Here is a 24,318-nt window from a genome sequence, read left to right as displayed (position 1 = left end):
ATTTCCCATTAAATATTCTCCAGAAGAAGCATTGGCGCTTTATATTGATGGCGATTACACGAAAAACTCATACAAGCTATTGCAAGCAGGCACAAAAGCGCGAAAAGCTAATATTTTTCCAACATATGATGTTTTGCGATCGGCGAAAAAAATGTGCTATCCGGATTGCATCAGAACGGAAGAAAGTTGGGCTGAAGTTCCTTTACAAGAAATGCTGGACCACACCATTACGAGAATTGTTGGTGCGCATCCCGAAGTTTTTAGCCAACTCTCGGATAATGGCGATAAATATAAGTCTTTGAGCCTCATTTCTAAATGGGGTTGCGATGGGAGTTCGGGACACGCGACATATCGGCAGCGCTTCAGCAATTCGGAGCTTAAGATGGCAGATGAGCACATATTTTTCATATGCATAGTGCCGCTACAATTACAATTGGAAACCAGCGTACTTTGGCAAAATCCTCGCCCGGCATCGACTCGGTATTGTAGACCATTAAAAATAATGTTTGCCAAAGAGTCTACAGAATTGGTTAGAGCGGAAATTGAAAAAATGAATTCACAGATATTGAAAATTGTGCCTACGCGCTTAAGTAGCTTTCAAGTTTACCACAAATTGCAACTTACCATGATCGATGGCAAAGTTTTTAGCGTGATTGCCGAAACATCATCGCAAACATGTGGTATTTGTAAAGCAACGCCCAAGGCTATGAACGATTTAAATGCAATTAACAACTTGGCAAGAAATGAGGACTTGCTGAAGTTTGGATTATCGACTTTGCATTGTTGGATTCGCTGCTTTGAATGTATGCTACATATCGGCTATCGTCTACCAATTAAAAAGTGGCAAGTTCGTGCTTCGGACAAGAGCATAGTCGATAAACAAAAAACAGTCATCCAAGAAAGATTCAGAATCGAAATGTCTTTATTGGTAGATATTCCAATGCAAGGGTCTGGCAACACGAATAGTGGAAATACAGCTCGAAGGTTTTTTGAAAAGTCAGAACTGTCCGCTCAAATTACTGGAGTAAACCATGACCTGATAAAAAGACTTGGTGTTATTTTGCGTTCCATGTCTTCAGGTTGTGCAATAAATGCCGATAGCTTTAGAAAATATACGATAGAAACTGCGAAGATATTTGTGCAAGAATATTCTTGGTTTTACATGCCCAGCTCATTGCACAAAATATTAATTCACGGAGCCGAAATTATCGAATGTGTACCACTTCCGATTGGCATGATGTCGGAAGAAGCTTTGGAAGCAAATAACAAAAATTTACGAAAGTTTCGGCTCAAGCATACACGAAAAAACTCGCGTGTAAATACAATGGAGGATTTAATGAATTCATTATTAGTTGCTTCAGACCCACTTATAACAAGTTTGTGCAAAAACAAACGAAATAAATCTAGTAAAGAAATAGTGTTTGATAAGGAAGTTCGAAGTCTGCTATTAAATTACCCTTCAGATTCAGAAAATTCCGATTCGGAATCGTATAACTAATATTATTAATAATAATAATAGTTAAAATAATAGTTAATAATAGTTAAAAATGCAGACAATAAAAATGTTAAAAACATGTAAATAAAAATAAAAAAAAAGCATAACAAAAATTTTTAAGTTGCAAAAAGTTATTAAATATTGTGCCTTGAAGGGTCTAAATAATATAAACATTACCATTATTGCAAAATTGTTTTTATTTTTTGAGTAATTAATTTCGTTACGCTAGATCAGCCAAATCGCCCACTGTGCAATGGAGGCATTTGAAAAACTCAAATTATCCCTCACTGCAAAAGATGTGATGCTCAACTACCCCGACTATACCAAGGAATTCCAATTAACTACAGACGCATCCAATTACGCCATTGGAGCAGTTCTGGCACAAAATGACAGACCAATAATGTTTATATCACGGACTTTGACAAAAACTGAAGAACATTACGCCACCAATGAAAAGGAGATGCTTGCGATCATATGGGCTCTAAATAATTTACGAAATTACCTCTACGGGTCAAGTAAAGTAAAAATATATACAGATCACCAACCACTTACTTACGCCCTCAGCAACAAAAATAATAACACCTTGAAGAGTACAATTATGAACTGTTGTACAAACCAGGAAAATCGAATGTCGTTGCCGATGCCCTATCTAGACCACCTCAAATTAATATCCTACCTACTTCTAATAATGATGACAACAATTCGCTTAGTGCAACTGTACATTCCGACGAAAGTTCCTCCCATCAATTAATTCCAGCAGTGGAAGCACCAATAAATGTATTCAAAAATCAACTATGGCTCCTAACAGGAGAAGAACCCAGTTACCAGTTTAAAATTCCTTTCCCCACCTTCCATAGACACATTATTATACAACGTGAGTACACACGTGATAACATCATTTCAATTTTCAAGAGATATCTAAATCCTACAGTAATTAATGGACTTTTCACATCCGAAGCCATAATGGCGAAAGTTCAAGAAATATACCCCCTTTATTTCAGTAACAGTAAAATTCGATTTACACAGACCAAAGTTAAAGACTTAATAGACGAAACTGAACAAGAAAACGAAATACTAAAGGAACATAAGCGAGCACACCGAAACCCTCAAGAAAACAAACTTCAACTAATACAAAAATTTTATTTTCCTAATATGAAAGCGAAGATAACAACCATAACCAAACAATGTAAGATTTGCAAGGAACACAAATACGACCGTCACCCAAACAAACCCCAATTAGCTGAAACACCTATCCCACAATACCCAGGTGAAATAATCCACATAGACATATACAGAACCGAAAAAAATCTAGTTCTCACAGCAGTAGATAAATTTTCTAAATACGCGCAAACGAGGATCATACAATCCAAAGCAATAGAAGACATCAGAGAGCCGTTGAGACAAATCATTTTCGCCTTCGGCGTACCCAAACACATAATAATAGACAATGAGAAATCTCTTAACTCTGCATCAATCTATTTCATGCTTGAAGACCAATTGGGCATTCAAGTGTATAAAACCCCACCATATGCCAGTACAGTAAACGGACAAGTAGAACGTTTTCATTCTACTCTTTCTGAAATAATGAGATGTCTGAAAACATACCGAATTCACAGATCTTTCATAGAACTTCTTGACAGATCAGTATATGAATACAACTACTCCATCCACTCAACAACAGGGAAAAGACCGATTGAAGTATTCTTTGGAAGAAGAGTTTCAACAACCCAAGAACAATATGAAATTGCTAGACAGGAAAACATAGAAGCACTCAGACAGAAACAAACAAAAGATTTGGAATCACATAATAAAAAAAGGAACCCACAAAAAACTTATTCTCCAGGTGATGCAATATATGTAAAAATCAATAAACGCTTAGGATCGAAACTAACTGCTAGATATAGAAAAGAAATTGTTAAGGAAGACAAAGGAAGTGTAGTCATAACAGAAACAGGACGGACAGTATACAAAGCCAATATAAGGACCTAAAACAAATTTTTTTCCCCCTTTTCTATATTCCCAATTTAGATTATATTTTCAAATGACAAACGCAGGATTTCGAATAATTGACTATACGAACGCACAATTAGTTACATTTAATACATGATGGACAAGACTGCAAACTGGAACATATAGGATCGTACACGTTATTAACTTAGACGAATACCAAGAGACCTTGGACTACCTTAACACTACCATACAGCAAAAAATAATTAACACTAACCCACTCCTTCCTTTCCTAAAACACGAAATTGAAAACATCCAGAACAATTTGGATAAATTGAAAACACAACCAAAACATAATAAAAATAAACGCTCAATTAAAATATTAGGCACTGCTTGGAAATGGCTTGCAGGAAGCCCAGATTATGACGACTTTAGAATCTTAAGTGAAAAAATTAATAATGCATTGGAAAACAGTAATGATCAAATAATTATAAATAGAGTACTAAGTGAAAGAATAAAAAACATTACAGAACAATCTAATAAAATACTAAGTGCATTAAAAAATAATGAAAACATACAGCATAATGTAGCTGTTAATATTAAGTATAAGCTAGATATAATAAAGGAAGATATTGCTAACATAAATTACGCCATTCATTGGGCAAAAACAGGCACAGTAAATTCTTACATTTTTTCAAATAATGAAATAAATTTAATGAAAAGCATTCATGAAAATCAAAATAACCCCTTTAATAATATAAACGAAGCCTTAGAATTTTCTAACGTTAATGTAGCTTCAAATAACTCAGTAATATTATATGTAGTAAATATTCCCTTAACCAATAAAAATACATGCGAATCATTACTAATAAAACCAATAAAAAAGGGAAACAAAATAAATAAAATACAATTCGAAAAAATTTTAATATGTGAAAATAAAATATTTGGAAAAAGAAATGAGTGCGAAAAGCATAACACATTAGAAATATGTAATGATAAGGACATTATTGACATAAGCAACTCCTCGTGCATACCAAACCTACTCAACAGTCATCCAGCTAACTGTACAACAATCAACAACCAACACGTATCCGCAATAGAAGCCATTTTACCAGGAATACTATTTTTAAACCAATATGAAGGGTCAGTCACATTGGACAATGAAGAAATGCAACTCAATGGATCATATGCGATCCAATTCCAAAATTCCACAGTTATCATCGACAACCAGCAATACATTTTCAACGGAATATCAGCAAACAACCCACTTCCTGCTATTCTCCAGCCCAGCAATACAATAAACCCAGAAGAAGAAATTCTAAGTCTTGAAATGATGAAGGAATTGCATTTAAAAAACCTTAAGCACATCGAAGAAGCAAAAAGAAGAACCTTAATATCAACAGTAACAAATTTTGGCGTATCCAGCCTATTACTGGTTCTAATAATAGGGCTAATGATGAAATTTAGACCAATAAAGGAAAATAAATTAATCGGAAAATACGTAAAACAAATACCATTGGAGAGAATGAAAACTACACAAGAAGAGGCTAACACACAGTCAACAGAATACGATGACCACACGAATAGTACAGCACCATATTTCAACTACAACACGTAACGCTCGAGGACGATCGCTTTTAAGAGGGGAAGAGTTAACGCAACAACTTACAAAATTTCAACAAAGTTGACACTTAACAATGGTCAACTACCCTGCACGCGCATCAGCATAACCGCTGACGCTTCAACCCAGTTGCGTAAGCAACGATCAGCAAATTACCAATCAATACGGGTCAACAACAGTCAGCATATTGTACGAGTCAACAACAGTCAGCACATTGATGACCATTATAGGTGTAATGTAGAAGTAAGAAATATAATGTAATTAATCTTAAGTTTGATTCACTTTAATAAAGTCAAAAGCGGACACAAGTCCGCTAGCTTTTTTAAAAACTAAAATAAATCTATGATTTATTAACTTACATACATGAAAAGTAGTGTTTAAAGTTAAAAAGTTGTGTTTAAAAGGGAAATTCCAAAAAATTGCCTGAGTGCTGTTGGCCCTTTCAAGGATATTTGTAACAAATTTTAACACATTAATAAACATATTTTAACCCTTTTTAAAAGGAGTTTTCATCAAAAAATGCCCTACCTACTTTGGGTTTGGGTACATATGAATTAGTACATATGGTTAGTTGAAAGTTGAAAAAGGACACATAGCCTTCCAAGAATTTTGTGAACCTTTACCACATAGCCTCTAATTGCAAGATGTGCTTATCTGCTCATTTATGGATATTGTAACGATTTGCGACATATCCCAAACTACACATATGTAAGTTATGTAAAAAATTCACTGTTTCAATTTATTTAGTTTTTTTTAGACAATGCCATTTTTCCTTTTGTATTAATTTCAGGTATAAATATCCATACGAAAGTCTCCGAAATCCTTGAACACTTCAACCTGGGTCTTGACGATAAAGCAATTATTGTGACAGACAGAGGATCCAATTGAAAGCAAAATTACCAGGGAAATACATAAGTACGAGAGCACTGACGTCGAATTTTACGATGATTTCGATATTGTACGGTGGTGGGACGGTCATAAAAGTGATTTCCCTATTTTGTATAATCTGAGCTGCCGAATTTTAGCAACTCCAGCATCCTCAGCTCCGTCTGAAAGAGTATTTTCAGTCGCCCGGAATATTATCACCGAGAAACGCTGCAGTATTAGTTGTAATGACAGTCATTACCTTATGCAAAAAAGGCATTCGCTGAAATAACTACATATGTATGCAAATATACATATACACATATTTTTTTACATAAAATAACACATTATTTGCGCAGCAATTGTTGGAAATATCAAAAATACCTTGGATGTATTGTACATAAATAGTAGGTAGAACATATTTAGCCAAACAAAATTACCAACAATAAGCAGTTCTATGAAAATACTCAAGTACTTGCAAGTAGAGTTCTGTACTTGCGAATACTTTTCAGGCAATGTAATTGTCGCTTGCAAGGCAAGTACTACTTGTCTTGCCGTTGATCGGTTTCTTAGTTACATACAGGGTTGCCGAAATTGGGCATTTCGGACCAAATCTGGTCCAAAAAATTTATTTTGGGCCGATGGGCATCTAATTAAAATTTTGGTCCGTTTTGTAAGCGGGCACAATTTGTTTAGTAGCTACAAATTGCTACATCTGTTCAGTGTAAAGTTTTTTTAATGTTAATGAAACACAGCTCGAACTTAATGTTCACATAAACACTGACAAAAGACGTGAAGAAGTGGTGTCTTGCACTCACCTTATATAACTTCGCTATAATTCAGATTGTTCGATAAATCGACATACAATAATCGTACGTTACCTTTAACTTTTAACTATACACATCCCTACAAATTGACAAACAGCAGGCGCAGGTGAATTTATCAAAATGGAAAAGTAAGTAATTTTATAATTAAATGATATGATACAAATACCAAAAAAACTATTTAATTTCGTTTCAGGTTCTTAATCAAAAAACCGAAGTCAACCACGGTAGAGCAGCCATCGGGCAGGTAGTTTTATTAAAACATACATGGCACAGGACATTGACATATTTTAATTGTGTTTTTCATATTATTTTTCACAGCGTTGACGTGAATCAAAATGAAAATTACAAACGCAAGTTTAGAGCCGAATGGCTACAATCATTCGATTGGCTACAAAACAAGGATGGATCTGCTTTTTGTGTTGCTTGTGAGAAAGCTATAGATAACCACAACGCTCACCTGAAAGTTCATGAGAAAACTGCGACACATATCCGAAACTGCGAATCGCGCAAAAAGCAACATACGCTTGAAATGTTTTATGATCCTGAACAAGAAAAACAACATATAACAGTAAGAAATGCCGAATTCGCACTTGTGATGTTTTGCATAACCCATAATCTGCCATTTTTGATAATGGAATATTTGCCAGCGTTGTTGGTGGAGTGCTGTCCAGATTCTAGTATCGCCAAGCTGATTAAATGTGGTAGGACAAAGTCAACGCAGATCGCCGAGATTATTGGAAAGAAGGCCAATGATCGAGTATTTGAAACGCTACGAAATACGAAGTTTTCTCTTATCGCTGATGAAACAACAGATATTAGTACCACGAAAAGCTTAGTTTTGGTAGCAAGGTTTGTTGACAGTGCACGAGTGGTACAGGATAGGTTTCTTGCTTTGTTAGAAGTTACCAAGTCAGACGCAGTTTCTATTTTTCAGCTCATAAAACAATTTTTCAATACCAATAATATACCACTTAAGAATATTATCGGCTTGGCAACAGACGGTGCAAATGTTATGGCAGGTGATGCAGGAGGTGTTAAAGCATTGCTTAACAAAGAAACAAATTTTTTTTTTATGACATGCACTTGCCATTCACTTCATTTATGCACAAGTTATGCCAGCAGACATCTGCCGAAAAGCATTGATTTTCTGTGCCGTAACATTTATAATTATTTTTCGCATAGCTCCAAAAGGATCAATGATTTGAAGGAATTTCAAGAATATTGTTCAGTTGAGCCTCACAAAATATTGGGAGTCTCACAGACTCGATGGCTGTCGTTGGAGGGTGTAGTTGCACGGCTTATTGAACAGTGGGACAGCTTAAAGTTATATTTTATTTCTTGCTTTTACGAAGTGAATGGCATTCGCCCTGCGCAATTAGCAGAAGAAATGTGCGCAAACACCAAGTGTTATTTTTTGTTTTTAACATACATATTACCTATAATTAATAACCTCAACAAAGATTTTCAATCGGAGAGTTCCCGACTGCCATACTTATATTCCAATATGAAATCTATTTATCTTTTAATTATAAATAATTTTGTTAAACACGATGTTTGCATTAAGGAAACAAATATTGACTTTAGAAGTGAAAGCAATCAAAAGCCATTGCGTGATATTTTCGTAGGAACTAAAGCGGAGATATTTATGACAAAACACTTAAGTGAAGATGATATAATTGAAGTAAAGAGAAATATACTTTCTTTCTATGTCGAGCTCTTAAACCAAATTAACAATCGGTTTGATTTCAATCGTGAAGATATTAAAATGTTACAAATAATTACACCGGCTAAAGTCTTATCGCAGGAAGATTTGCAGATACTCCCGTTGATACTTACATTCAGTGAGTTAGTGGATTGCGACCCTGACCAAATTACAAGTCAGTGGAATTTGTTAAGGTTGAGTGATGTAAATCTTTCTGCTGATATGGATATAGACACATTTTGGTCGAAGGTGAGCTTATTGAAAAATGGTATCAATCAAAGAAGCTTTGCCGAATTATCCGATTTCATTTTTAATTTACTTTCACTTCCACACAGCTCTGCCGCGGCTGAAAGAAAATTTTCAACGCTTTCTCTAATTAAAACGAAACTACGTAACCGACTAGAAATAAGTAGTATTAATAGCATCATGCTATGTAAAGAGCTCGTCAATGTGAAAAGTCCCCACTATGTGTGGTCAGTAAAAAGAGATTTTTTTTTGTAATATTTATTTATTTTAGCGGTTGTTTTGAACAGCTGCAATTTCTTACATGTATAAACGTACATTTAAGTGTTAGTTTTAAAGTAATGTGATTTTTTACAAGACTATAATGCATTGATCTCATATGTATATGTATGTATCTATGTATAAATACTTATGTACCTTCATGTATATGTTAAAAACATATAACAACATATCAATAATAAGCAAATGAATTCATTTCAAGTTGATTCTTGACAAAAAAAAAATTTTGGGCATTTTTCCTCGGATTTGGTCCGATTTGGTTTGTAATTTGGTCGGAAATTTTTTTTTTTAGTGGCAACCCTGGTTACATATACACCAAATGATTTGTATTTGCCCGCACTTAAAAAGAGAAAGGAGAGACAAAGAGAGTAAGTAATTGCCCTGCCAACAAATGTCTTGTTGGGCTATTCAAATGTATTTGTGCAGCTCTTTAATACGTATATAATAATATTATATGTTCGCGCCATCGCGGTATTTGCCACAAAATGGTATTTGGGACAATCGTTTAATTTCAAATGGTTTCGGTAACGTGAATGATATTATACAAATTCTGCCGACGTTCGATCCGAGTAACAAATCGTTTTCGTCCATGCAATTTGTTGGTAGAATTGAGCAACTTCTACATGTGTATGGGTTCTTCTTACTTCTTTTTGCAGTGCAAGCAAAACTAAAGGGTGCTGCAAGAATTGGTCATGTTTTGTAAAAGACTTTATAAATCAGTTTCCATCAATTATTAATTCAGCAGATGCTCATATCGAATTAATGAATATAGTGATATAGTAACAGTTCAGGTTAGCCTTAAGCTATGTTAGTGGTAAAAGCAATGCTACTAAATCTAAAATGTTACTAACAGAAAGTTATTGTCATGTTAAATATATATTATAATATAACATACATACATATGTTAAGTTACATACATTGATAATGGTAAATTAAGAGATCAAATTAAATAAGCAAATAGAAAATAAGATTAGCGTTATTAAGTTCGAATGTAACTGTTGAAAAATAAAGTTTTAGTTCTTGAGTTGACATCGAAGAAGAATGTTTTACTTCTGATACTTGACTATTATCGGGTAATCCAGGTTTTGAGGGAGCTTAGCTCATATTTCGGATTACCAACAAGAATTGTAAGCGATCGTGGTACAGCGTATACATCTAAGCAATTCGAGAAATTTTGTGAAGACCATGACATTCAGCATATAAAAACTGCTGTCAGAACACCTCGTTCCAATGGCCAGGTGGAGAGGGCCAATCAAACTATTTTGCGAACTTTAGGTACCCATGCTAAAGAGAGGGACGAATATTTACAAGCGCTACAGTGCAATGTCAATACACAAATAAACTCTAGCACTGGGTTTAGTCCAAACGATTTAACATTTGATTTTAAAATTCGAGACGTAATTCGAAACCGACTTTTAGCTGCAGTCATTGAAGACTCTGCTGAAATTCCTATGGCAGAGAGAAGGGCAAATTACAGCAACAACGAGAGAAATGGAAGAAAAGATTCGACGACAAGCACAAATCTCCCACTGAGTATAAGGTGGATGATTTGGTCGTAATTTTGAATGATCTACAGTCTACTGGTGAATCGCGCAAGTTAGATGCACGATATCGCGGTCCATATGTCGTAAAGAAAGTAATCGGTAAAGATACCCAATCGCAAAAAATGCTTGCCGAGCAGTTAGGTGTCACTCAACCAGCCATTTCCATGCGTTTACGTGCCATGGGAAAGGTCCAAAAAGTCGGAAAATGGGTACCCCATGAATTGAACGATAGACAGATGGAGCGACGCCAAAACACATGCGAAATCTTGCTGGCTAGGCATAAAAGAAAGTCGTTCCTGCATCTTGTGGTGACTAGCGATGAAAAGTGGATATACTTTGAGAATCCTAAACGAAAAACATCATGGGTCAATCCCGGCCAACCATCAACTTCTTCATCAAGACCTAATCGCTTTGGACGCAAGACGATGCTGTGCGTTTGGTGGGATCAGCAGGGTGTCGTTTACTATGAGCTGTTGAAACCTGGTGAAACTGTTAATTCTCATCGCTACCACCAACAACTCATCAAATTGCGCCGTGCTTTGCGTGAAAAAAGGCCTCGTTATGAAAAAAGACATGAGAAGCTGATTTTCCTCCACGACAACGCCCCATCGCACACGTCAAGAATGGTCCAAAACTACTTGGAGACAATCAATTGGGAGGTGCTACCTCATCCCGCTTATTCACCAGACCTGACCCCTTCGGACTATCATCTGTTTTCATCGATGGGTCACGCGCTCGCCGAACAGCACTTCGATTCATACGAAGACGTCCGGAAATGGCTTGACGAGTGGTTCGCCTCGAAAGATGAAGAATTCTTTTGGTGTGGTATACACAAATTGCCCGAGAGATGGGAAAAATGTATAGCTAGCGAGGGCAAATACTTTGAATAAATTATTTTTTTGCTTTCTATAAAAAAAAGGGTTTTTTTTTACTAAAAAACAGCGGATTTAAGCTTATACACCTGGTAGATATTTGATTGAAGATATCGACTGTATGCAGCATAAACAGAAACGATTCAGTTCCATTTATTCATCTGATCGGATGAATGGTGTGTATTACCACCTACTATATATGATGATCATACAACAGATGACAACGAGGACAGTCATACATTTGTAACAAATCTATTTTAATTCAATAAATAATTATTAAACAACTGAAAACGCTGTGAACCTAAAGTGTTGTGGATTTATTAATCTCGGCTATTCTTGACACTCATTTTTCGTGAAGTTAATTTCATTTAATTATTTATCAATTAATTGTCAGTTGCTCTGAAATAATGCATATACTATAGCTTGTCGCTATCTTTCTCAAATTCACGTAAAAAGAGCATGCGCACTCGTTCTAATTCGAAACACGCGCTGAACAAATCTGTTATGATGCGTCCTTTTTTATCGCATTAGATATTTTTCTCGGACCTCTCTGTCGCACATACTCAGTCACACGAAAATTTTGATTTTTAATAATCGACAACCGGAACTTTGCACAAGTTTTCCGCAGTCAACCCTATACCATAATATTTGCAATAAAATTAACTTTAATTTGATATAAATTTCATTGCGTAACTCGATAGTTGTACTGTATTACTGCGACTTACCTCTATACACCTGGCTACCTCATACCTGTACAAAAAAAAATAAGGCAACTCAGTGGCTGCATGTTGCACAAGTTACATACTTACGATTAGTATAGGTACATTTTAATACGTAACGGAACTGGCACTCAGTTTAAAAAAAAATAATTTTTTAATTACACTGGATCACAAATTTCAACTTTTTTTCTGCACCAGAGACGCCGTTATGAAATTCCTATGTAAAATCACCGTCTGATTCCGAAAATCAAGGTTATTTTTTATTCTATGGTAACGTTTTTGAGATATTTACGAATTACCGTTATTTCAAAAAAACAAAAAATTGGGCCCACTTAATCATATATATCTCGAAAACGAATTGAGCGATTCCAAAACCGTTTAAAGCTTTTAAAAGGTAATAAAATTTCCTATAAACTGTGTGTAAAACACTTTTTGCTAGGCCCTGCAGATTCAAAGATAACGAACTATCATAACGGATTTTTTAAATTTTTTTAGTAAAAATATAAAAAAATTTGTACTTTGAGAGAAAGGATCTCGAAAACTTTTTACTTTTTCGTGTATTTTTTGTTTTCACTCTAAGCTCTGTTTTATTACAAACAAAATAAACTTTGATTAAACAAATTCGATGAACTAATACAAAAGTTACAAGCATTCAAGTAAATATATCCATATAGTAAAACTTAAGTACCCTACAAATAGTAGCATATGTACATATGATTCTGTCATATGTACATATGATTCTTAAACTATCTATTTAGGCGACATATGAAATTTATTACACCAATGAAGAGGAGGGAACCAACTTGCCATTCAACGGACTGCTATATTTGTACTACAAAAGTATTTGGGGTTGGAAAGTCAAGAAAAGTAACCTATGCGAGCGTATCTACAGTGTCATTACCAGAACTAAATTCAACGGAAGCTACATTGCCAGAATCAAATTTAACTTTAGTTTCGGCTCCAGTTTCATTGTCAACAGCAGTATCTGATTACGCGGCATCATGTTGTACTGAATTGCAAACGGAAAACGAAAGAAACCCTTTGTCACAAGCACAACTCAATGATTGGATAAGGGATTTGGAATTGTCAAAAGAAAAGGCCAAACTACACGCCTCTCGTATGCAACAATTTAAATTTGTTTCATCCGGTGTTAAGGTAACATATTATATGACTCGTCACGAACAATTCTCCCAGTACTATACGAAGAAGGACAGTGTTTGTTATTGCAAAAATATTGCTGGTCTATTTAAACAGTTTGGTGAACCATATGATTCAAAAGAGTGGCGATTGTTCATAGACGGCAATTAATTAAGTTTAAAGGCCGTATTATTGCATATTGGCAACCAAAAGCCATCTATCCCGATCGCGCATGCAGTAAATGCGAAGGAAACATATGAGACAATGCAAAAATTGCTTGAATTAATTAAATACGAAGAACATGATTGAAAAATATGTACCGATCTAAAAGTCGTTGGAAAGCTATGTGGTCTACAACCTGGATACACAAAATACTGTTGCTTTCTATGCAAATGAGATAGCCGAGCACGTCAAGACCACTACATCATAAAGGATTGGCCAGAACGAATCGCGTTTCAAGTTGGGGTGGATAACATAAAATACTCATACTCCGCTCCACATCAAGATCGGCCTTATCAAAAACTTTGTCAAGGCTTTGGACAAAGAAGGCGAAGCTTTTCATTATTTGAAAACAATCTTTCCACAGATTTCAGAAGCAAAAATAAAGGAAGGGATTTTTGTGGGGCCGCAAATAAGGAAAATAATGGTCAATACCCATTTCAAAGAACTATTGTCACCAGTGGAGGCAGCGCACTATGGGCTGGCATCAAGAAAGGTGGCCAAAAGTCGGTTTTGGAACTGGGACCAATAGAGTATATTTTTGATATCTATACACTTTAGAGCAGCTATGAGCAAAATTTCAGAGAATTTCGTTTAGTAGTTTTGCCATTAAAGGGCGATAACCATTCATACTTCGGCTTTTTTTGCACTTGGTCATATAGTTAAAAACAGTGCGAAATTCGAATATCGCTCAAAATATTTTTGGTAAATTTTACGTTTTTGTATTCAGTTAGAATATTCCAACACAGATTATACTGAAAAAGCTTTGAAACAAAGGAACTTGACGAAAAAAAATTAATTTTATTCTTAAAATGTTGTTTTTTACCAAAAAGTTTTAGCCGTCGAATGCTGGCAACTTTTGGCACTCCATGATATTAACAAAATTTCAATATGAAAATATTCTTTGAAGTATCTATTATTACCTATTAATGCGCAAATGTGCGCTTTTTAGTATTTTCAGAGATAACGGTAAAAACGTATGTGCGCTCTGAACAGCTTTTGTACTGTGTCTAGGTTCAAATGCCCATAACGTTTTACTGAATTGACAGATTTGAGTCATTTTTGATATATTAAAAATATTTTTAAAAAATCGTTACACAGCCAATAGAAATGTTTTTTTTGTTTACATTACAAAAGTAACAAAGTAGCCATGATAAATTAAAAAAATCGTTGGGAGAACGTAATTCTGATTGGGGGAAGGTTTTTTTAAATGTCTAGAATTTTGCTTCTAACAACATAGTAGGCATTAAATCAAAAATAAATTTCCTGCGACGGTTCATAAAATATTAATTCACGGCTCTGCGATTATAGAAAATAGTATTTTACCTGTAGGAATGTTTGCAGAAGAAGCTTCTGAAGCCCGCAATAAAAATTATAAGTGTTACCGTGAGCGGCACAGTCGGAAATGTAGTCGAGAAGCTACAATGCAAGATATGTTCTTGCGTTCTATGGATTCCTCAGATCCACTAATAGCGTCTCATAGCTTGAGTTCACGACTACAAAAACGAAAAAAATTGCCTCTTCCATCTGCAGTAATTGCATTACTCGCATTACCAGAGGTTCCGCAAAGTGAAGAGTAACGGCCACTCCTCAAAAGAGATAAAAAAAAAGTAAATCATAAAAAAAATATAAAAATATAAAAAAATTAAAAAAAAAAAATCTTAAAAAAGCAAAAAAAAATATTTTCAGTTGAAATCAATTTTATTTTCCTAAAATATCTTTAATTTTCAAATTAAGAAAAATATAAAATAAAACAATCTTAAAAAAAAATCGTTTTAATAAAAAAAAACCAAAAAACCGTAAAAAAAATTTAAAAAATAAAGAAAAAATAAAAAAATATAAAAAAAAAATTAAAAAAAATAAAAAAAAAATTAAAGTGGAGTCTTCTAAACCTGTAACCTCCTCGTGATAGGCTCTGGAAACTGCAAATGTTCACCAAACTTTGCAGGCTAATAACAGGCTTATGAAAGTGCTGGAATTTTCAACTTAGGCGCTTGGTATAAAGATTTTTCAAATTCTGAGTCCAGATTCGAAATCAGCGACCTCGAAAACCCCTTTATGCAAATATTTGTATAAAAAATTGATTTTTTTTAATTTCGGCCGCCATATTGGATCCGCCATATTGAATTTTTAAATTCTGAGTCCAGATTCGAAATCGGCGACCTCGAAAACCCATGTATGCAAATATTTGTATAAAAATATGGATTTTTTAAATTTTCGGTCGCCATATTGGATCCGCCATATTGAATTTTTAAATCCTGAGTCCAGATTCGAAATCAGCGACCTCGAAAACCCATGTATGCAAATATTTGTATAAAAATATGGATTTTTTAAATTTTCGGTCGCCATATTGGATCCGCCATATTGAATTTCTAAAATCTGATTTCAGATTCGACATCAGCGACCCCAAAAACATTTATATACCAAGTTTCACGAATAAATGTTTTGATTTCGATTTATGGCCGCTTTTCCTTGATGCCAGCCCATAGTGCAGCGGCGTGGGACTCTTTTGAAAAGGTCGTTACTTCTTTTTTAGGCAAACACAAAAGTCCTTCGAGCTGATAGAGAACGATTTAATCAAAAACAATGCGGAAATGGGTAAATAAAAAACACATATAAGACCGTTATATATACAATATATATATATATGTATATAAGACCGTTTTCTCAGTTAACTTTAAAACTAAACAAAAAATTTTAAAGCAAATTTTTAAATTTACATGAGAATATATAGCTCTTAATCTAAATTTATTGCCCTGCTCCGAACAAACAAGAACGACCAAAATTTGTTCTGAATTGGAAGATTAACCCAGCCTAAGAAAATTATATGCTAATGTGTCACTTACGTATTTATCTAATTCCTTTTTTAATTTTCTTTCAGGAGTAAATATGTCTTTAAAAATTCATTTTATGCACTCCCATTTAAATTTTTTCCCGCAAAATCTTGGCGACGAAAGTGACGAGCATGGCGAAAGGTTTCACCAGCAAATGAAAATGATTGAAAGTCGGTATCAAGGATTCTGGGATGTCGCTATGATGGGTGACTACTGTTGGTTTCTCATAAGAGAAACCGATCCTTATATAAATAAGCGTCAAAACAAGACACATAACTTTTTCAATTATAAAATAAGATCATAGAGTTAAGACAGAATACATACAGTACATATGCTATTATTTGTAGGATACTTAAGTTTTACTATATGGATATATTTACTTGAATGCTTGTAACTTTTGTATTAGTTCATCGATTTTGTTTAATCAAAGTTTATTTTTTTTGTAATAAAACAGAGCTTAGAGTGAAAACAAAAAATACACGAAAAAGTAAAAAGTTTTCGAGATCCTTTCTCTCAAAGTACAATTTTTTTTATATTTTTACTAAAAAAATTTAAAAAATCCGTTATGATAGTTCGTTATCTTTGAATCTGCAGGGCCTAGCAAAAAGTGTTTTACACACAGTTTATAGGAAATTTTATTACCTTTTAAAAGCTTTAAACGGTTTTGGAATCGCTCAATTCGTTTTCGAGATATATATGATTAAGTGGGCCCAATTTTTTGTTTTTTTGAAATAACGGTAATTCGTAAATATCTCAAAAACGTTACCATAGAATAAAAAATAACCTTGATTTTCGGAATCAGACGGTGATTTTACATAGGAATTTCATAACGGCGTCTCTGGTGCATTTTGGCTGTAAACCAGTGTTATTAATTAATTATACTTTGCACAGGAATTACTAGGCAAACTTTGCGAAATATATTTTGTGACATATTAAATGTTATAAAAAAATATGTTTCAACCCGTAACCTGATGGGTGAAGGTCATTCTATGGCCGGATCTTAGACTATTATTAAGAGAATAAAAAAGTATCGGACAGGCAGTTAAGAAAATATACTTAAATAGGGAGCATAGTCTTCATATATTTAAGGTTATTTTAAATAAAAGTAAACGCATACGCGTTGAAAAATTATATTTTTTTCTCTCACCAAAAGTGAAAACTTTTAATTGGCGATCCTGCCAGGAGTAACATATATTTTGTTACTGTAGAAGCAGGCCGATATACCCTTGTCGCTGCAAGGATTCAACAAATTTTTTTCATAAGGAAAAAAATACAAAAAATTAAATCAATTCTTTATATAGAAGAAAAAAGGAAAACCTTTTATGTTTAAAAAGGTGAAAAGTGAAGTAGCACAACAACGACATTATAACAGGCAAAGAAAATTGAAGAACAACAGAGAAATGACCCAAATCAACATGGAACAACTCATCCAACAAATGGCAAGTCTACAAGTAGCCCTACAGACGGTTCAACAGGAAAACCGTGAACTAAGGGCTAGATTGGAACAGAAACCAATAAATCCTGTAGTAAACCCCAATTTTTAAATCACTCACTACATTTGATGAGTAAAAAATAATTATAGACCTTGGCGGGAAGACGCCACTCGTTTAATGAATAGCATAAGTCAAAATTCAAATAGATATTTCGAAGCCTTTACTATTGTAAAATCGAAAATATCTGGTGCCGTTAATGTTAAACTATAACACAACATTCAATTTCAAGGCTATCCTTAGTAGGGTAGTAATACCAGTTCTACCCCAATTATGAAAGGAAAAATTATGAAAGGCGCGTGCCTGGCACGTGCCTGCGGTTGCGGTTTGTGGTTTTGGCACGTGCTGTGATTGCGGTTGCGGTTTTGGGTGTGAGCGCGTACGCGCGTGTATGTGCGTATGCACTTAAAGTACTCAACTATTTTTTCGATTATATTTCGATAACTTAATACGTAAATATATATAAATATGAATTTTAAATTCGTACTAAAGTTTTCTGTGAGAACATATATTATGTGGTTTGTTTTTAAGAACATATAAATAGCCCACCATTAAAAGATAGTTTTTATTTTCATAATGTTTGCAAGGCTTTAAAGCATGTGACAATCGATTCATTGTAAAGGAAATAGCTGTTGTTTTAAATAGTGAAGAATTTCATTTAAACGGAAACAATATTACCAGCTATCAAATATCCCCTATTACAGTCATCATCTTCATTATGAATCAAGCTCAAAAGGATTTAAAATCGGGCTCCCAGGCAAGAGTGAAAAAGCCAATATTGAAGGCCCGTGAAATACCAGTAGCAACAAAATTGAGGATATTAAAAGCATCGAGGGTAAACACGAAATTTGGTGAAAAGGTAATGTTAGAATTAGAGGATAGTGTACTGTTTCTTCCGAGATCCTACAACGCAATAAAAGACTCAACAATTGAAACAATAAATAGCAGCACTTTTATACAGAAACTATTGAACCTGGTGAAAAATATACTCCTCCATTATTCGAATTTCACACTGAATAGAAATCATAAAATTACAGAAAAAAAAATGTATCCGTGTAGTTTTTGTGTAAAGACATATACTCGTAAAAGGAGTTTGGACAATCACACTAAATTGAAACATCAAGTTCCTAAAAAAATAATTTATTGTGAGCAGTGTAAAATTCAAGTGAAAGAAAACGAATGGAGACCACATGTGAGGACAAACATATGTACATAAAAAAAATTGTATGTATACTATAAATAATAACGTAAAATGTATTAATTCCATATTTAGTAACCGAATTGAAACATACGATTTTGAAAACGAACACCCAAATGATTTAATTGTTGAAATTTAAAAAAAAATTTTTAAATGAATTATCTACGCTCTTACTAAAATCTCTAGAAAAACATATAAACATAAAATTAAACTTAGAATTGTTTTGCAAATATATTCAATTAAAAGAAAACGTTAATGAATTTGCTATAGTATCAATATACAAACTTTACAAACTATAAAAATAGCTTTGCGTGTTAATCGATTCAAGGTTCTGAAAGCTCTGGTTTCAGTTAAGAAAAATTATTATTCAAAAAGTTCTTGCGAAAAAAAGGCCCGCTCCGACAACACACCACAATAAGCAGAAGACATTTTGCTTCACAGACAAAGAAACCTCATGTATTCCTGAGAGTTGATGCAGTTAACGGCCACTCGACCAGCCATACTCGGGTCCCCACAAAATAGTTAAACGCATCGACAATAGGCTCTCGTAAATGGACAACGTTAAATTAGTCTTTAAAAAATCCCACATAAAGCCTCATTTAGGGGGGAGTATTGTGGGAACACACAGAACAATCCAACACCAGATAAACAAAATGGAATTCGTGAGAACTTCCTTACAAATACTGGTGTTGTCACATTAGTGATTTATATATATGTGTGGCACATTCATGTCCCCAACAAAGGATTTAATCGCAACAAGATGTCTAACACAGGGGGCACTATTGAACGGGAAGGTGCATCCAACGGAGATTCCGAGGCACATTACCAATCCCTCAGAGCACACGTAGACCAGTACGAACGCAGAGGTTCGCAACTATGGTTCGCTGCATTAGAGGCGCAATTTCAACTTCGCAGAGTCACATCCGACGAAACCAAGTAGTATACAGTCATCGCTCGCTTGGATCAAGACGCACTAATCGTCGTGGAAAATTTGATAACCAACCCGCCTACAAACGATAAGTAGAGTACATTAACACGTTGAGCCCGGCATCGATATTACTGTACTTTCCATTTGGCCGGCAACGAGCGAGCAATCGGGAATATTCAGACTGGAGACTGGAGCGATTAGTTAGAAACGAATTGCAGCAGACAAAAGTACGTTGAGCCCGGCATCGATATTACTGTACTTTCCATTTGGCCGGCAACGAGCGAGCAATCGGGAATATTCAGACTGGAGACTGGAGCGATTAGTTAGAAACGAATTGCAGCAGACAAAAGTACGTTGAGCCCGGCATCGATATTACTGTACTTTCCATTTGGCCGGCAACGAGCGAGCAATCGGGAATATTCAGACTGGAGACTGGAGCGATTAGTTAGAAACGAATTGCAGCAGACAAAAGTACACTTTGAAAATACTTAGATATTCAGTGCTAAAAATTTTTGCTTATTTTTAAAAATATTTGTATAAAACCCAAAATGTCCGCAAGAGAAAGCGATAGTGAGGCGTCAAGTGAATTATTTTTATCATCCACACGTCGCCGTGGCCGTGTATTACGATTGCCATCGTTGGAAGATAACAGTTCATCAGACCAGGCAATGGACATTGACATAAATGCGAACGAAATTAGTGATGAATATGAATGGTTTGATTCAAAAGGCAATCAACCAAATTTTGGTCCTTTTACGAGTGCTTGCGGTGCCAAGAAAAGTAATGAGAAAGTGCAGAATTGTAGAAGAGTCGAAGATTTTTATGCACTTTTTGTCACTGACGAAATGTTTGAACACATCAGTGAGCAGACAAATCTTTATGCTGTTCAGTCCAGAGTCGACTCTAGATATTCAGGTAAATGGAAACCAACAAACAAAAATGAGGTAAAACGTTTATTTGGGCTGATAATATGGATGGGAATGGTGAAGCTTCCATCCTATCGTCTATATTGGTCCCGAGACCCATTATTTGCTCAAACATTCCCGCAAAAAGTAATGAGCAGAGATAGGTTCGAAGCTCTCATGAAAATGTTGCATTTCGAAGATAATAGACTTTTTGACGCTCGTGATCGTCTATCGAAAATTAAATATCTCATAGACGAATTGAATAAAAATTTTCAAACATATTACGATCCACCCGAGGCAGTATGTATTGACGAGTCACTGATTCCATTCCGAGGCCGAATTATATTCAGGCAATATATGAAACAAAAAAAGCACAAATATGGAATCAAAATATTTAAATTGTGTTGTGGGCGTGGATATACATACAATTTTCGTGTTTACGCCGGGAAAACACTTGATAAGGAAAATACAACGCCTTCAAACATTGTAATGTCTTTATTTGACACTTTATTTTATAAAGGTCACACATTATGTACCGATAACTGGTACACCAGTGTTGATTTGGCGAATAAGCTAATAAACAAAAATACCCATCTAATTGGCACACTTAGAATAAACCGTAAAGGAAACCCAAAGGAAGTACTAACTACTAAATTGAAACGCGGAGAAATTATCGTCAAAGAGAATAATAATGGCATTACAGTATTGAAGTGGAAAGATAAGAGGGATGTTTTGGCCTTATCTACAAAATATTCTAATGAAATGGTGAATGTAAATACGAAAAGAGGAATTTGCACCAAACCAAAAATCATTGATGAATATAATAAGGCAAAGATACCAATTGATTTATCGGACCAGATGAGTGCCTATAGCAGTCCCTTGAGAAGGGCTACAAAATGGTATAAAAAGTTGGCTTTCGAGCTTTTATTGAACACTGCTGTTATAAACGCACTGCTCATGTTTGAAGAAGTAACTGGAAAAAATATATCAGTCACACTATTTCGAAGACAATTGGTGGATGCACTTACACAACAATCAGATGAGGAAATTCCCAGGCATATTGAAAAAAAATCTGTTCACCAATTACAAAAAAAAGAAGGAGACGTTCATAAAATCAGAAGATATTGTTCAGGATGTTATGAAAAAAATTCAACGTTATTTGGACGCAAGAAAGCCAGAAATGTGACTAAAAAGGTCATCACGTTTTGTAATAGATGTAAAAACAACCCATATTTCTGTTTAGAGTGTTTCAATAAACTTCATTAAAATTACTATACATTTATTTTTTAACTATCGGTCTTAGTTCATTGTCGGTCCCTAGGGACCGACGCCGGCCAAACGGAAAGTTCACTGTCGGTCCCTAGGGACCGACGCCGGGCTCAACGAGTTAAAAAATGCACTAGTGAACCATTTTGCACCCTCACAGAGTCGCCGTTTCAAAATGCTGTTATCTGGCGAAGAGTTGGGCGACCGTCTGGGAGTAGATAAACTCGACCCGGCATTCGTTCGCAATATTTGGTTAGAGCGACTCCCGCAACAAATCCAAATGGCACTAGTGGGAAGGGACCAGGAAGATAACACCCAACTTTCGCTGCTCGCTAATCAAATAATGGACGTGCAACGCAACGCAAATAACCAAAACCTTATGCCAGCCTCACAAAATGTCATAACCAATTCTTTACAACAACAAGTCGATAAACTAACTGAGTAACTGGAGAAGAAAACAAAAAGGAATTCGTGAGAACTTCCTTACGAATACTGGTGTTGCCACATTGGATTGTTCAATGTGTTTCCACACGCATAATATAACTGAAACGAAGAGCGCCATCAAAACGAAAAACAAAATGTTGCAAACGAACTTAAAATAAGTGCAAAGAAGCTGGTTTGCCTATGTCTGGCACGAAAAACCATCTACTAAAGCGTTTACAAACGAATATCGATGACGCGAGTGAAAGTAAAGATGACCGTGAAACAACAATGATACAGGGAATATCATTACTCGAAAAAACATTTGATGGGTTAGTAAATATGCAAGCTAGTGCTAGATTAAATACCGATGCGCCACATATTTCGAACGAACAACATTTTCAGCCGACGTTGTTGTCATCGGCGGTAGGTATAGTGTATACGAGTATGGCAAATATGCGACAACAATAGCTAGTGCGAATTTTTTCGCCACAGTGGCATAGAGCGTTTAATCCAAATGTTCCTATACAACAAAATCCAATTAGAAGTGGTAATTACACTCCATCTAACGCTCCGATTCCAGTAGGACATGCATATTGTCATTCGACTAAATATTCACATTTTAAATGCCATTATTAAATCACCTCTAGAAAGCACAGTAAAAGCTGAGTATCAACTACGTAACCGCCGTCTATATAAGAAAACACCTGATGGCCCTAAATTTGATGTACCAAAGGGTGTTCGCTGGCGTGTCGAAAAACACTTGAGCGTATTTCACAGACCAATGCAACACAAGATAAGAAGCTTAGGTATCAGCGAACAGGTGAAAACATCGAATGCTTTTTTGATGCAGACTGGGGCGGAGACAGTCGCGATCGAAAATCTTATACGGGTTATGTATTTATGCTGGTTGGTGGCGTTTATTTTTAATGAAGGTTTAAACACAACGCAAGGCAGAATTTTTTCTAGAAACCTCATCAACCTCTCTGAAGTAGGATTAACTGAAGGATTGATTGACCAAAAAGTGATCGAAGTTAAAAAAAATCATGCGTAAAGAAGGGGACAAACTAATTTCTACGGGTGCTGCAATCGTGACGTTCGATCTTATCCGGAGACCTGAATTCATTAAATTAGGTTGGGAAAGGGTCCGTGTGCTAGAACACATCCCTAATCCGATGTGATGCAAAACCTGCCAAAGGCTAGGCCACACAAAAAACAGATGTCGCAACATTGAGGTATGTAGCCACTGCGCCACTCCACTGCCGCATCACCCATGCCCAAGACTATTTTGTGTGAAATGTCAAGCAGAGACACATTCGTCCAACGATCCTTGCTGTCCCACTTTTTTGAAACACAAGTCCGTTAATAAGATAAAAATAGAGCGGCGATGCACTATTAGAGAAGCGTGGAAATTTTATAATATCAACCTTAACGCATACCAAATGGAAAAACGATACTTGATTTTAGCAAACAGTTTAATAATTGACCTCCTGGAGTCGTCGTCCTCTTCTTCAGATGACGAGGAGCTCGGCGTACTTTTAAATCCAAAAATTAACTGCTTACGCGTATGACTTTGTAAATGAAGTAGTCAACTTGTTTCAGGAAAGATGCAAAATTTTCGCATTGAGCGTGAAAGTGCGAATGATTTAATCGCAAAATACACAAACAGCTCGTACTATATAAAGAGGAACTATAAAGGAGGGAGACCACAAGTAACGGCAAACACACACGTGTTATTGTTTTTATAGTAACAATGGAATGACTCCAATGTGTATGCATTTCATTCAAATAATTTTCTTATGTAGGTT

Source organism: Anastrepha obliqua, chromosome 5 (genome assembly GCF_027943255.1).
Source record: "Anastrepha obliqua isolate idAnaObli1 chromosome 5, idAnaObli1_1.0, whole genome shotgun sequence".
Classification (NCBI taxonomy): Eukaryota; Metazoa; Arthropoda; class Insecta; order Diptera; family Tephritidae; genus Anastrepha; species Anastrepha obliqua.
Note: the sequence above shows the minus strand (reverse complement) of the source record.